We start from the raw sequence: 17,222 nt of genomic DNA, 5'->3' as shown, positions 1-17,222 counted from the left end.
AGTAATTACAACAGATCCAGTTACAACTCAAAGTCCAAACCCTACCGCTAGCAAGTCTACAAATCCCTTTGAGAAGTGGAGGATACTGCCAGGTTTCCATCTAGTTAAGCTAGAGGGGTTGAAACACCAATTTTTCCTTCATGTATGAGCCTAAACGCTGAAACCTTGCAATCATGGTTGCCTCCCATAGTGACAAGGGAACAAGAATTCTATAGAGGAGAAATCCCTATCACAATAGGATCATATGTGACCCCATAGTATCACCGATGCCCACTTATTCTTACTCTTATCCCAAGGAGTGCAAAGGACCGACAATGATGCCAACCATAGCAGGATTCCCCTATATGGAAAGGATAAAGATTGAAAGAATATTTGCCGCGGAACCACCTATTGATAGAACCTATAGAGGATACGAGTTGGAAGAAGCATTTGATGCCATATCTAGACATGAACAAGGACCTGTAAGAGGAGAGGATGAGGAGATTTTACAGTAAGGCTGGTAGACCATAGACGTGTTGAACCCTTTCAAGTCCAGAAATGAGTTAACAAGAAATATTCAGGGGAAAGAGGGTAATGGAATTGATATTTTGTTATTTTTTGTAGTTTTGATAGGTGGAAAATTCATAGCTGCTCTATATAATGTACAAATGATACCAGATTCATTATCATTGTATTATTAAAGAGATCTTTGTGAGCTATAGTCACTTTATGTCCCAGCGGACAATGTGTATACATTTTTGAGCATTCAAAAATCTATAAGTAAATACGTGCAAGAGGAAAATGCTCACTCTTGCAAGGGGGGAGATTGCACCCAGTGTCTGCATTGTTCTTCTCTCCTCTCCACTCTTCTCTCTGTCAAAGTCGACCATGCGGAAGCATAGAGAGCAAGGGGAGTGAGCACGAGAGAGAGAGAGAGAGAGAGAGAGAGAGAGAGAGAGAGAGAGAGAGAGAGAGAGAGAGAGAGAGACTCGAACCAATCAACCTTGACAATGAATAATTGAGTGTGTATACAATGGAGGCAAAGGGGTTGCTTATATAATAATCCCAGTAAATTGCCCTACCCAAGACTTTGACAAATAAGTAAAATAAATACCTAAAAGCCAAACTAAATGATGCGATCACATTGGGCAGTTCACTTGAGATGCCAAAACTTTAACACCTCTCTGCAGTTCATAGTGGACATCAATAGTGAGACCAAGTCGATGAAGAAGGTACCATAGACACCCCAACACCGGCCGAGATACTGGATACACCTCGGTGTTGCTCTCCTCAACTTTGTACCGAAAGTAATGCCATCTTGAGCATCGGTTGCGTTTGTAGAAACTTTGAACTGTAGACCACACTATGTCCAATAATCCCTATTCGTGAACTATGAACACATCACGTCCAAAGCATAAAACTCCAAGATAATGAATTGTTGGAACACATCCTATCCATAATTTGACCAACAACAATGGATTGGTGCACTCATCCATAGTGTTTTAGACGTCTGATTGGTTCCATGCTAGATGCATGTGCATTGAACTTCGACCTACTGGTCCAAATACCAATAACTTGAATTCCAACACAAGGGTCCAAATTAATTATAGGGAGCATTGCTTGCCCCTCTCTACCACTCACAAGCCTCTCTCTGGCTGAAGCTAGTGGTGACACATGTCATTTGACTAGAAATCTGACGTCGAGGCCACTGTGGCCACCACCACCAGTGCCATGCCGATCTCCTCTGTCAAATCTTTATTACCATAATCTCTGTCCAGCTTGCCTTTGTCCTTGTCTATCTATGAGTTCATGCTTTTGCCTTTGGCTTCAAATTCTCGAGACAAACAAAGCGTTGAGTCACATTCATGACAACTGTGATTGTACCTCATGGGTACCGAGGCAGCTAATTGAGTATTGGTACTACCATCCTTGTCCAACTGACCTTTTTTGCCATCCTCTAGCGAACTCCTCCATTTGCTTTTGACTTCATGAACTCGAGACAAACAATCTGTCGTGTACCTTGAGAATTGTGCCGGTGCATAGGCCGCTAAATGGACGGTTGACGATATGTTATCTATAGCCACTTGTTGCTTTTGGTCGTTGTTGTCGTGGGTTTTCGAGCAAGGGGAGGCCATTTTGAAGTTGCAAGATCTGGTAATCGGGTACCTTCTCGCACTCCAAAAAAATAGCCGTACAAACCAAGCCGAAAAAGATCCAAGCCGATTCAATTCCATTGTAAAGGAAACTCCACACGCAATGGGCTCCGCTCAATCTGCTATCCCTCTCTGAAATCCAAAACTCTATCATCGATAGCCGCTTCGCACGTTTGCCCTGTGGTAAGCCTTGAACAAATACAAAGATCCACAATAAACTGTGCATAATAAGGGCTAAGAGTTCCGTCCAAGTTGCACAAAATCCCCAAGCCACTCCTGTCCTACTCTTCGTCTCCCAAGCCGGCTCCGTCGCTTCCAATCCGAACACCAAGAAACTTCTTCAAAAGAATAGCCGCATGATTGGCTCAAAGCCACTCCCTTGAACCATGATCTCCTTTGTCCTTCTCGTGCCCCACACTGCTTGTGGTTCACTCTTTCAAGCCACTATTTTTATTCCCAAGCCTTTTAGGCTCTAGCCTTTTAAAAACGTAGCAAGAGAGAAGGGGAAGGGGTTGGTGCAACGTTTCAGCATGTAGGAGTAGAAGGGGACAAGATCAATGGGGTCGGCAAAGGCTTCTCCTGCGTGTGTTTCAAGATGCCGTTGACTCAAAGAGGCTGCAAGGGGTGGTGTTTTAGAACGCTGCGAGCAGAGAGAGGAGTGCCTAGTAGGCACTGTCGGGCATCATTTCAAAACGCACTGGACAACGACGTCGGGTAGCGCTATAGGGGGGAGAATAGTCGACACCAATTGATGGAGTTGCCAACCTAGCGTCTCAAAACGCTAGTGAAAGAAGGTGAGACCGGCGCCGTTGTGTGCAACTTTTTAGAATGCCGATAGCAACATGGGGCGTTGGATTGCTGGCAACAATTGTGGGTCTCCTTCTCACTGTTGCGGATTGCTCCTCCAAGCCAAGGGCTTCTTCAATCACCAAGATACAGCAAGCTTTGATACCATGTGAAAGTCGACGATGCGGAAGCGTAGAGACCAAGGGGGGGGGGGGGAGAGAGAGAGAGAGAGAGAGAGAGAGAGAGAGAGAGAGAGAGAGAGAGAGAGAGAGAGAGAGAGAGAGAGAGAGAGAGAGAGAGAGAGAGAGAGAGAGAGAGAGAGAGAGAGAGAGAGAGAGAGAGAGAGAGAGAGAGAGAGAGAGAGTCTCCTGAACCAATCAACCTTGGCAATGAATAACAGAATGTTTATACAATGGAGGCAAGGGGTTTCTTATATAGTAATCCCAGTAAATTGCCCTACCCAAGACTTTGACAAATAAGTGAAATAAATACCTAACAACCAAATTAAATAATGGGATCACATTAGGAAGTTCACTTGAGATGCCAAAAATTTAACACTCTTGCTGTGCCGACGTAGCACTCCGCACTAGGAGGTGTGCCTACATGCGCTCTCTCGCTCTCTCCTGCTCTCTGTCTCTCACTGTTCGCGTGTGATTCAATGATGGGCTACGAGATTCATTAAGTATGTAGATTTGTCTATTTTATGGATTCCAATATATTGTTTTTTAGTGTTTTGCAGGGCTCTCCGCGCTCCTGTCTGTAGCAGTAGTATTAGAGCCCATGTTACGCTCTTGGTAACAAGGAAAAAAAAACACTTGAAGTGTACGGTTTGCCATTTGACAACATAGCTCTTCGCGATTGCACAATAAAGCTAAGTCGATCACATGGTTCTATTTTGTTTTACTCAAAGTTTTTTAATTCCTTCTTGAAGTTTTATATATGTTAATGACAATACTTTTTCAATTTGTAATGAGGGAAAGTAACATGAATAAGATAGTAAGAATGATAATATCTTAGGAAAGCCTAAACATTGTTAATATAGTAATTAGTTCTTGTTCGCATCATTATAATTAATCATGAGGTGCATATGAGGACGTATGCAATTAGCAAAATTATTTAATTAGATCGAAGATATATATATGTGTAAGAATAAGAACCAAGCGGAATTGTAGTGGAAAGGAGCAAAAGAATTTATTTGAATATGTTTGGATCAATCTTAGACCTCTTGCTTCAATGCGAGCTCCACCGTTCTCTCTTAGCCGTGGGAACAGAGCCCCAAGAGACTTCCAAGGTATCAAAAGTATAAAATTGTCGTTTATTAATTTGACAGATTGGCCTGGCTTGGCGATAGTAGCCATAGCTTTGAACTTTGCATGGTCTGCTACACCCATGAGAATCGATCGTCATCAGTAATGTCATCCATAGCCAATAAACAGGAGCAATCATAGCACCAATCGCTAGCGTCCGACCAATCACCTGCTAACGACGACTCCTCACGGGCTTCGATACTTTGGCTGTGTACCTTCAGTTAACTACGGGTTTGCCAACCTCGCATGCCCTCGTACTTCTTGCAAGCCTACGACTGCAATTGGATCGATGCACACCTTGAAATCCAGCTCCTCTCCCTCTACCGCTCCACTTCATGCTTGTGCCACAATATCACATCCATTCACAAACTCTCATAGGCTTAGGTCATGTCAACCACCAACATAAGATTTCCCTTCCTCTCAACCAGTCGTCCCACAAACCACCCTCTACACCCGTACCTACCCCAATCAACTCTTGGCCCACCGCATGCAACAAACAAACTGGTGTCAGCCAACTTCTCTCTAGCTCACAACCACGACACACACAGAGTCCAACGCCACCATAGGTCATCGACCGTATCAAACCTTCATGCAGCACCCGCTTTCGCATGCTTTACAATGTGTCTCTCTCTCTTTCAACCACCAAAGCCACTAGAACCTAGAGTCGACACTACTTCTTGTCGTAACATAACCATTCCCATGCACACATCCACAGACAAGCAGTCAAGCTCACTCTCTCCCTCTCCACAGACCGACAGTTAAGCTCTCTCCCTCTCTCAATTGCTCATAGCCATGAAACATCATGCATCTTGTGGTTGACACGCGTCACCTGCCCTCACTCCCCATCTCGCTCTCTCCCAGCCGTTGAATTCTCTCTCTCTCTCTCTCTCTCTCTCTCTCTTATCTCTCTCTCTCTCTCTCTATCTCTCTCTCTCTCATGGCCACCCACAGAATCATTGTCTCTATCTTGACTTCAGCTCGCCAACGGCCATCACTTTTAGCATGCAACTTCTTTAAATATATGGAAAAGCCCCTCGGCCACTCTTGGACATGGTGTCGTTTCCCAGTGACACTACAATTCCTATCTCTTCACTCTCCCTTGTCAACATGCAATCTCTCTCCCCCAGTATGAATGCGTACAGATATGGACATTGCCGAAGCTCCTCATCGACTGCTCCAATACTTTCTACGACCACGGCTGCAACAACGCATCCTCAAGCATCAATGATGATAATTTCTTTAGTCTTTCACTTTACTTTATTTTATTTTGTACCCAAACATTGTATTAGATCCATAAGGCTTGTATCAGTTGGTCCCATAGGCCTTTGGAAGACGACATTTTATTTCATTTCTCTCTTATTGTTACCATATACATGTGGTAGTGATGTGTGTGAACACACTTAGGATCGTCGGGGCATTTTTTCCCTCACTAGGAGGTTTTTTTCCCCGTGCATTGTATATATGCCCATCACTCTATTGCTATCTATCTTTCCATTGCACATTAAGTAAAACACTCTCTATTGTGTGCCTTGAGCTTCCTTAAACTTCTCCAAGCTGTGTGTGTTTTCTTGCAACCCTGATTCCAACAATTGGTATCAGACCAGGTTGCGTCCTCTCGGGCTTAGTTGCAAGCAGCTCCAGCACGTGCCTGCTCACTTTCTCTGATTTTTGTGAGCTTTGGCGAGCGCTCACAGGTCGAACTTTTTTCTTATTTGGGCTCATTGCGGCCTCCATTTCCACTACAGGCAATACTGCACATGCTATTTCGTCATTTTGTGCAAATTTTTTGTTAGTGTCGTTTTCTACATAACAGGTCCCTTACAGTCTTCGACAATTTGTGCTATATAGCACGTGTTGTTCACGCTTCTTTTCTCCTCTTTTCGGGCAGTTTTCACATTAGGTGCAGGCATTCGTCATGGCCGATAACAACACAGATGTGTTCAAGATGTTTGCTGCTAAGAACAAATTGGATGAGGACAATTACCCTATGTGGGCTTCCATGATGCAACATGTTCTTGTGTCAAAGGTTGTCTAGAATATTGTGCAGGGCATTGATGTACATCATGGTTCCATGGTTGAGCAAGAAGCAACCTATTGTGGCCACTTCAAGTTGTGAGGCTGAGTACATGGCAGTCTTCACAACTATGGTTGAGTGTGTATGGCTCAGACGGCTTATGGCTGATTAGGGTGTTCAACAGGGCATTGCCAACACTATCTACACTAATAGCCAGAGCGCATTGGCACTTGCAAGGAACCCAATTTTTCATGCTCGCACAAAGCACATTGAGGTGCATTACCGCTATGTCAGGGAGAGGCTCTCAACAGGAGAGATTGGCTTGGTTTATGTGCCAACACATGACAACCTTGCAGATCTTTTCACAAAAACATTAGCTTGTGAGAAGTTCAATGCTTTTCCCAAAGCTTTGGGCTTACCCCCCTTTGTGTACTGATCATGTCCTCATGGCGCGGCACTTCCCTTTACTCTATGTGCCAGAGCTCTCATTCACCGCATCACTCCAGGGGGGATTTGTTATCATATACATTTGGTAGTGATGTGTGTGAACACACTTAGGACCGTCGAGGCAAATTTTCCCTCACTAGGAGGTTTTTTCCCCCCGTGCATTGTATATGCGCCCATCACTCTAGGGCTATCTATCTTTCTGTTGCATACTAGGTAAAACACTCTCTATTGTGCACTGTGTGTGTTTTCCTGCAACCCTAATTCCAACACTTACCCCTCCCAATTCGAGTCCTTATCATGACAGACATTGAAGAAGCTCTTCAACGACTAGTACAATACTTTCTCAGCCAACATCAGATGCTGGCCATCCTGGAGCATTGACAAAGATGATGACTATTTTAGTCTACTTTACTACCCAGACATTGTACTAGATCCATAGGGATTCTATGGGGTTGATCGCATTTGGAATACGGTTAATATCACATTTCATCTCTCTCTCTCTCTCTCTCTCTCTCTCTCTCTCTCTCTCTCTCTCTCTCTCTCTCTCTCTCTCTCTCTCTCTCTCTCTCTCTCTCTCTTCCCCCTCCCACTATGACTCCAATGCAATACTTTCCCTGACAACGTCCGATGTTGGGCATCCACGTGCATTGACGATGATGATGACGATTTTCGTCTGACCTATTTTAGGGTTTTAGTTTTAGTTCTTTTTAATTTTGTCTTTCACCTTAGTTTATTTTATTTCGTACCCACACATTGCATTAGAACCAACTAGATTGTATCACTTTATTTTCATGAGTTGCCCTTTTAAAGACGGTTCATATAACATTTCATTTCATTTCTCGCTCTCCCCCTCGTCTACTACATCTGACTCCCCCACGACAGTGACATTAAGAGTTTATTATCATTTGTATTGTCTTTAGTTGATACATTCTATGTATTATTTACATTTAGTGATATAAATAAGATGTAATGTATATATATCATGAATTAATGACTTAAATCTATGTTTTTGTTTATTAATGAGTTAAATTATGTAGTTGTTTATCATATAGGTAGTAAAATGTGCTTATTAATATGATATTCAAATATGCTATTTTGAGCAAGGAGGCAATACGACCCATCTATCATGATTGCATTTGGCACACTATCCATGCCCATTACTTGTGTAACAACACAAACACATATACTGTATGAGTGTCTCGTTGATACGCAAACTGGCATCCCTACTTGAGGGATCCTTATTCTTCTATTCCAACTAATTAGACATTTACTTCACTTAATTTTGAATAACAAGGCTCTACCTTGTGTGATCTACGTTATCTGACTTCAAGGCATTATTTTGCCTAGTTTACATACTTTGTATAAGCTGCAGACTCCCATACTACCTACTACAAGTTTAAACGAGAAGTTTAAGTATGTGGTTTTGCAAGGCATTTTCTTGATGCATAGAAACCTCCATATTTTATGTCGAACTGGCCATCCCTGTCGTAAATAGAAACTTCTAGAAAAGAAAAGCTAAGATCAAATTAATTTTGCGCTGTTCATAATATGCTGGACCAATCAATTCCATCTCCCTTTCTATTCGTTTCCAAGGCTAATCATCGTAGACGTCTGTAAGTAATCAATGTAATTTTGTCTCTTACATTTTTGTTAGAATTGCATAATTTTTTCTCTCGCTAAGTTGTCTCATGTTTCCGTTTTTGCAAGGTTATGGATAAATTTTTTATTTGTATTCCAGCTTAATTTATTTTTAACTTTGCGATGGTCGGGTCAAGGTGCCAACACTGTATGTTCTAAATGTGTAATCAAACACTAATATTGAATCAAGTTCTAGATAGGCAGGATATTATTTATTTCATTGCAAATTACTAACACAAAATTAACCCATTTTGGATTTGTTAACTATACTTTGGTGTAAGTTTGATAGTTGCATCTTTCTCTTACTTGTGCCTCCATCCACATGCACACAGACCTTAGCACAAGAAGAGCTCGTAGATTTACATCCTATGCCAGAATATTTTGAATCTTATACCACAGGGGAGCAAAAATTTGTGTATGCCAAAGCCGAACAAATGCCTACCAATGGAAGTAGTGGATGTTACCATATACATGTGGTAGTGATGTATGTGAACACACATAGGACCGCCAGGGCATTTTTTCCCTCACTAGGAGGTTTCCCCCCCGTGCATTGTATTTACACCCATCACTCTAGAGCTATCTTATCTTTCCAATGCACACTAAGTAATACACTCTTTGTTGTGTGCCTTGAGATTCCTTTGTATTCTCCAAGCTGTGTGAGTTTCCTTGCAACCTTATTTCCAACAATTGGTATCAGAGCATGTTGTGTCCTCTCAAGCTTAGTCCCCAATAGCTCCATCACATGCTTGCTCACTTTCTCCCATTTTGGTGAGCTTTGGCGACCTTAAAGCTTGCGGAGCTTGGTCTACTCAAAATTTTCATTTGGACTCGTTTCGGCCTCCGTTTCCACTACAAACAATACTGTGCAGGCTATTTTGTCATTTTGTGCAAATTTTTTGTCAGTGCTGTTTCTGCATAATAGGTCCCTTACAGTCTTCTATGCTTTGTGCTATATAGCACATGGTGTTCGTGCTTCATTTCTCCTCTTTTCAAGCAGTTTCAAAATCAGGTCTAGGCATTTGCCATGGCTGACAACAACATAGATGGTTTTAAGATGTTTGCTATTGAGGAAAAATTGCATGGGGACAATTACTCTAAGTGGGCTGACATGATGCAACATGTCCTTGTGTCAAAGGGTGTGTGGAACATTGTGCAAGGCATTGATGTACGCCCTGGTTCTGTGGATACATGCAATGTTGAGGATGCTACAGGTTTTGCTAGCAAGATTACAGCTGTTAGAGCTATTTTGCCTTACGACAGAGTAAGCTTGTTGGGATGCAAGAGATGCACATGCTCATACATTGATTGTGTTGTTTGTGAAGCACACTATTACTCCTCACATTCGTTCAGCAAAATCTGCAAAACAAGCTTGGGATATTCTAGTTGGTCTTTATGCAAGTGACAATGAGGCTAAAATTGCAATGCTACGTAAAGAGATGGAGTCAAAGATTATGCATGATCAAAATGAAATGGACACTTTCCTTGCTGGTGTCGAGGATATAAATGAGCAACTTATTTCTGCAGGCGAAGTCATTTCTGACAGTTCCCTTGTGCAAACTATTCTTCATGCTTTGCCAGATTCTTACCAGACTTTTGCTAGTACCAGGAGACTTATAACCCAAGGAAATCTTGAAGGTGTCAAGTTTGGTGCATTATGCACATTAGTGTTGCATGAGTCACTTTCTAGAAAAAACATGGCTAAACATCGTGCAATTAAACAAGATTTTATTACTTCAATATAACCACTTCTCATGGTTCTTCCGTGAGGTGAAAATATTATGTTCCTAATGCTTCTATTGGTAGCACTTCATATGGGAATTCTGGTGATAAGGGAAAAAAGAAGATGCATTGCCATTATCGTAAAGCTAATGATCACTTGATCAAGCAGTGTTCAAAATTGAAGGCAAAAGAGGCTAAGAAGAAAGAGGTTGGATCAACTACATGGTCCAATACAAGTGCAACTATTGTAGAGTCTTCTGTGGAAAGGAGATTGTGATGCTGATGTAGATGCAGAGTGGGATTTTAGTGCAGAATGTACTTATGATCCTATTGTCCATGATGCATGCATGTCAGTTGCTACAGATTCACTTGTGTGTTATTTTGACAGTGGTGCTACAAAGCCCATCACCTCACATTGTGATTTTTTAACCTCTCTTGAGTCTGTCCCTTCCCTCATGGTAATAATGTCACTTGTGGCAACAATGCCTCTTATTTGGTTCAGAGAGTTGGAAAGATTGTGTTTATTACTGCAAATGGAAATTCTTTCACACTTCTTGATACATTGGATGTACCTGTGATCAAGAAGGATCTTTTGTCTGTATTTGCACTTGCTAGACTTAGACTTGTAGTCAAATTTGTGGATGACATATGTACAATACATGATCTCAATTTTGGTAATAAAATTATTGTAGCTGACATTTTATGTCGTGGACTGTATAAGCTCACTTTGTATGAGAAGTGTGGGAAGAAAGTTTGCAAATGCAGTTGTGGATTCTAAGGCTATTTCAAATACAAAACCTTGGCATGCTGTTTTGAACATGTGAATTTTGTTGATTTGCTGCGTTTGCAAAATCTAATATGGTTGCTTCTTTGCTGCCTTTTGAAGCACCTATGATTCTAGGCTATTTCAAATACAAAACCTTGGCATGCATGTTTTGAACAAGTGAATTTTGCTAGTTTGCTGCGTTTGCAAAATCTAATATGGTTGCTTCTTTGCTGCCTTTTGAAGCACCTGCGAAACATGTTTGTGAAGGCTGTATTTTGGGTAAGATGCAGCGTTCAAAGTCTTTAAAGGATGGTTCAGTTAGGGCCACATGCAAGTTGCATCTTGTGCATAATGATGTTTATGGGCCCATGCAAACTCCGTGCTTGGGCAATTACTTTTACTTTGTGAATTTCATTGATGATTACTCCAGGCGTGCATGGGTGTATCCGCTTAAAGCAAAGTCCGAAGTGTTTATGTGCTTCAAACAATTTTTGGCTATGGTTGAAAATGTCTCAAAATGTACTATGGCACCCTCCGTTCAGAGGGGGGGAGTATATGTCTCATGAATTTAATGAATTTCTAGATAACCGATAGTAACACCTCAAAAAACTGGTGTTGTTGAGAGGAAAAATAGGTCACTTACAGAAATGGATTGATGTATGGTCAAAAGTCAAGCTTTTCCGCATTTGTTTTGGCTTGAGGCCATCATGTGTGCCACTTGTGTACTTAACAGATGTTCGCAAAAGCTTTGTAGTCTATGACTCCATATAAAGCATGGCATGATAGAAAGCCTTGTATTGAGCACATCCGAGATTTTGGTTGTTTGGCTTATGCTTTGGTGCCAAAAATGCAATTGGATGATAAGACTGTCAAATGTATTTTTGTTGGTTATAGTGCCAAAAACAAATGTACAAGTTGTAGCATCCGCAAACAAAGCGTATCAACTTGGTTTCACGGGATGTTGTGTTTGTGGAAGAATTTGTTCAACCCTTGTTGTCATGTACTAGAGACAATAATGTAAGCTCACATGACATTTATGACAATTTGTTGCCTCTTTTTGTGGTGGAAGTTCAAATGTAATTCCAGTGAGGCAAATGTATAATCTATGGGGTTTTTTGAAAATGTTATGGATCAGCCTATTACTGATGTAGATGTACATGATGTACTTGATGAGGAAAGGGCTAAGAATGAGTAGGCTAGAGGTATGCCAAAATGGCTGGTGCATACTTTGTGTGATAGTAAATTGGGTGCACTTTTGTCTAGTCATAGTTGTTCAGGTTCTCACCATGCATCTTATGCATCAGATTGTTATGCTATGGCTCTGTCTAGCTTATATGATGTCGAGGAACCTCTATTTTTTGATGAAGCACAGAATTCAAAAAATTGGATGGCAACCATGCAATCTGAATATGATGCACTTATAGAAAATGACACATAGACATTATGTATTTTTCTCCTGCAAAAAGGCCATTGGTACAAAGTGGGTTTACAAGTTGAAACACAAGCTAAATGGTGGGATTGATCGCTATAAGCTTGACTTGTTGCAAAGGGTTATGTACAACAAAAAGGCATAGATCATGAAGAGACTTTTGCTCCCACTTGTCGTATGACTATTGTGCATTTTCTATGTGTATTGGCACCTCATTTTGGTTGGGATGTACATCATTTAGACATTGTGACTACTTTCTTGAATGGTGACATATTTGAGGAAGTTTATGTAACAGGATCTTGCGGTTTTGTTAAGAAAGGACAAGAGGATAAAGTGTGCAAATGTAAAAAAGCTTTGTATGGGTTGGAGAAATCTCCTCGTTCTTGGTATGAGAAAGCTGATACTCATTTGGTTAAACAAGGCTTTCATAACAATCTAATAGAAAGCACATTGTATGTAAAAGCGTGAGGGTGATGGACTTCTCATTGTCGTTCTTTATGTGGATGATTTGCTAATCACTTGACCAAATGAAAAACATATTGCTAAATTTAAGACTAATTTAAATGTTACTTTCAAGATGAAATATCTGGGGCTATTGCATCATTATTTGGGTATATAGTTTAAGCAACGTTATGGTGGTATTGCCTTGTGTCAGACAAGTTACATAGAGACATTGTTATGTAAGTTTGGACTTGAGGATTGCAAACCTATTGCCACTCCCATGGAAACAAGTTTGAAATTGAGTCTTCATGATGGTGGTGATCTTGCCGATGTCACTCTGGAGTCCTCATTTATGTATGCAACACGAGGCCAGATATTCAGTTTGCAGTCTCACAAGTCAGTAGATTTATGCATAGCCCAGGGTCTAAGCATTGGCACGCTGTCAAGAAGATTTTTTGCTACTTGATTGGAACTTTACAACTTGACCTGTTTTATCCCAAGGGGGGGATCATTGCCGCTAGATTTACATGCTTTTTCGGACTTGTGTTACGGGTGTGCCCTGGACACTCAAGGTGACACCTTCACCAAGAGGTTGAGTGTCCGTAACTTAGAGCACGTGGGCTGGGAGGTTTGCATCTAGCCAACTTGAGTCCCCTTTGGTGGCTCATTGATGGGCTTGTCCAAAAAACGGCCCGAGATAACGTATAGCTCGATGCGCATGGGAGCCTTCTTGGCACCGCACGTTTGAAATTATGGAAGCATCTTTAGGATCATATTGAGTGAACGAGGCTATTCGAGCCTTGAGTGCATGTCTAAAAGGTCCCTCTGGAACTCTCTCAGGCCACTTTGAGTGTGGGATTAGTTTCTAACCTCACTCCTATCTTATTGTAGACATAGCGAGAACCACGAGAATAATTGTCAGTCCATGGGATGAAACTGATTTGACTAGTGCATAGAGGCTACAAGAGGGTGTCAATTTCTTGGAAAACAATAGACTATTAACATCTAACACAAGCTACACTCAAATGACCTAAGTCATCAAAAGCTAGTCACCAATCGGCAAACAAAACATGACTGTTACAGCATCAAACGACATTTAAATGTTATGAAACTTCTAGGACAAGTATATAAGACCTAAGCACACATGCTTATGGTCTCAAACATCACTTTTGATGAAGTGCAAAAAATACGATTATTAACAATAGTGAGTTTTTGACCTAGTCGTTTTTGATCCCGAATGCATCTAAATGCTTAGCAATGATGCCCCAATACCCCGCCTACGCTTATTTTTTGATTTCCTAGCTTAAATTGCTACTTATGAAATGAAATTAGGCTGCAGGTTGGTGATGCCAAAAGCTATAGTTTACCATGATATGTTTACATCAATACTGTGTAGAGCTCTTACCTACGGTTGCAACGCAGTAGATGGCACTGCAATGTGACAACCGACAAGGGAGTAGGAAGCATGAGAAGGAAAAGAAATGAGTGCCGTTAGCTCACGCTATGTATTTCTTATCCAAAACATAATCAAAACTTTACAAAGTTGGCTTTTATACCTTAGCCAAGGTTTAAAATGTGTAATGTCTTGGCGCCCAAGACCTTTGAGGCTCCACAACTTATTGTATCTGCAACCTAGGTACACTACCTGACCTATTCCTTACATCTTGGAACTCTTATTGATCCCTAATACGTTACAAACAATGGCTAAATAAATCGGGAAATTAAAGACGTAGCCATTTTGGAAAAAGGTGAAAAGTGTGTAACTCTAATCTTCACTACTTCTTCATATTCATCTTCGATGTCCATTCATAAAGCTTCAATCTTTAGGTGCTCATGTTAACTGATGTTGGCTCAATTAACATTCACCCCTCTCGATTTTAGTGGCCGTCCTCGAGCACTTTTGAGAAGTGTTCGTGGAGGCAATGGAAGGTTTTGATTAGTTGTTGATGGGATGATTGTCTTCATTTGTCGTTGAATTTGTTGATGAAGTTTATTTTGATGTAGCATCTTCATTGGTCCAAAAATGTCTCATGTGAGAGATGATGTTGTATTTGTCCGTTGTAATAACATAATGATGAGATTGCTGTTTATTAAAAGTATGCACAAGGGAAGTAGAACGATAAGGATCTAAATTAGGGTCTAATACCTGGATGACCAAAGGAAAAAAACCTCGTGGGAAAAAAGTACCTTTGGGAACGCGCATTATTGGAGTACTTATTAGCATGGAAAATATTAATAAAGTAGTCAAGGGATTATTTGCTGATAGATATGGAATTAAAAAGGCCGCAAATATGAAAGGGTAGCATGATGGAACATTGGTTTGCCTGTTGTAGTCCAGTCAAGGTGCATAGGCGGAAGAAACAAGAGTGTCTAATGCTTATTATCCAATGGTGGGACTTCCTATATATGCATACACAAAAATGCATGGAAAACAATATGATGTGCAAGAAATATGTTTGATGGGTTCTTCAGAAAGAAGGTGTAGCCATGAAAGCATATGTCATGGCTTTACAAGATGGCGCCCTTTTAAGAATGGTTTTCGTTGTCGAGGATATGTGCTCTCATCTTACTGTGCATTGTGCGTGAGTGTTGGACTCTATGACACTCCACCAATTGTAAGTTAATAGACTTTGACTCTTATGCTCATCTCATCTAACATGAGTGACACAACTTAGATATGCTCAACTCTTCCAGCTTGAGCGTAAGCCTATTAATTATGACTCTTAGCACAGAGTTTATTACGAGTTGAACCTTTGGGACTATTTTTTTGCTCATTTTTTGGCTCAACAGCCTGACTTTGACTATGCCAAAGAGTGTGTTTTGCACCATGGCGACTTGAATTTTTACATTCTTGTGCTTACTACAAACATTTCTTCAGGTAAAAGTAAGTTTGAATCCTCAAAAAGAGGATTAGTGAAGGACCAAGTTGGCAATAAAATTTTCTTTTGCCATACCTGTTTTATCATCTTTGAATCAAAAGATTTGTTAGTTGGGTTGTCCTTCTTTGATTGTGAAGACTTCATTATCTGTTTGATTCTCCAATTAGAGATGTTGATAGGAGTCTTTGAGATTGCTATAGGCCTCTGTTGGTTGTCGACATCTGGCTTTTGACTCGGTTCATTGGAAGACTTATGAATCCAAATCTCTTGAGGACCTTTGTAACTCCTTTGTTGACTTTTCTTAGCTCTAGGTCTTGTTGAGTTCTTGAGATCTTCATGCAGGTCTGGTGTAGTTGCAGTTGGCTTGTGATTGATTGGTAGCCAAATCTTTGTATAACCTGTGTAGAATCCTTGTCCAAGAGGATGATTCTTTGAGATCCATCTCTGTTCTGTATTTCCTTGTGAGTTGTGGCATCTTTTGATGTTGTTCTATTGTATACCTTCTTGTTAGGTATCCTAGGATATTGTCGAGGTTGATACTTGGTGGGCCTTCTTTCTTGGGAGGGACTTGATGTTACTTCATCTCCTTACCTAAGGTTTTGGTATCCATATCTGTTTATTTTCTCTATAGTACTCTTGTTCCTTTAAGCTCCATTGTGATGCTATCCATCTCATGTGTTTGTTTTTCTATGTTGATTTCCTATCTTTAATCCAAATCGGATCATTGACTTTGACTGAATTGCTTTGAACAAACACTTAATTTACTTTCTCTTGATTTCTTGAGTACTTGGGCTGACATATCTTTGCTTTTCTAAGTGTCTCTTAGACGTTTCAGTTGGGTTAGCAATTGACTTGAAGTTTTGAAAGCCTAACTTGCTAGAAGTATCTGATCCACGAGGGTTCTTTGATATAGAGGCATATGCTGTCACACCATTTGTGCTAATTAGTGGAAGGTCCACTTTAGCTTTACCTTTGTGCGCAAGATTTGTCTTTGATTCTTGTGACTTTTGCAGCTCTAAATCTAGCAGTAACGGTACCTGTAAATGTTTATGGCTACCTCTTGGAAAAGAGAGTATTATCACTGTATTTTCTTTGTGGGCCTTGTGTTGGTCTAACCACTGATGTCCAAGGATGACATCTGCATGCATGTGTTTTAAAGACTTTACTTGAAACTTTATCTTCTCTTCATGCTTTTGGATGCTAAGAATAATGTTAGCAACAAGTTAACACGGATACCATTTTTCGGAGTTCTCATTGTAAAACACTTATTATTTTGATAAATCGGGAATATTATAACTCCTATTTTCTCGAATAAACTCTGTAATTAATGAGCTGGGGCTACAAGCTTCTAAATTATATCAACCTATCATTACCCATCTTTGGTAGAACTCCCAGATTATTAGTTTTGACCACCAAAAACCTTGGCTAAGGTATAAAAGCCATATTTTGTAAGTTATTTTCAAGTTTTGGATAATGAAATACACAGCGTGAGCTAACGGCGCTCACTCCTCTCCTTCTCGCGCTTCCTACTCCCTCCCCGGTTGTCACATTGCAGTCGCGTTTGTTGCATCGCAACCGCAGGTAAGAGCTCTACGCATTGACGTAAGCAATTCACAGTAATTTGTAGCTTTTGGTGTCGCTGACCTGCGGCCTAATTTCATCAT

At 40.7% G+C, this 17,222-nt stretch overlaps 1 pseudogene; it reads left to right on the top strand.

The window, feature by feature from the left end:
* The first annotated feature begins 314 nt into the window (after nt 1–314).
* LOC147442421 (uncharacterized) overlaps nt 315–17,222 on the top strand; it is a 63,937-nt pseudogene continuing 47,029 nt past the window's right edge.

This window comes from Adiantum capillus-veneris, chromosome 14 (assembly GCF_014529385.1).
Source record: "Adiantum capillus-veneris isolate H3 chromosome 14, ASM1452938v2, whole genome shotgun sequence".
Lineage (NCBI taxonomy): Eukaryota > Viridiplantae > Streptophyta > Polypodiopsida > Polypodiales > Pteridaceae > Adiantum > Adiantum capillus-veneris.
The sequence above is the reverse complement of the archived record's forward strand: the minus strand, read 5'-3'. Positions and strand labels throughout refer to the sequence as shown.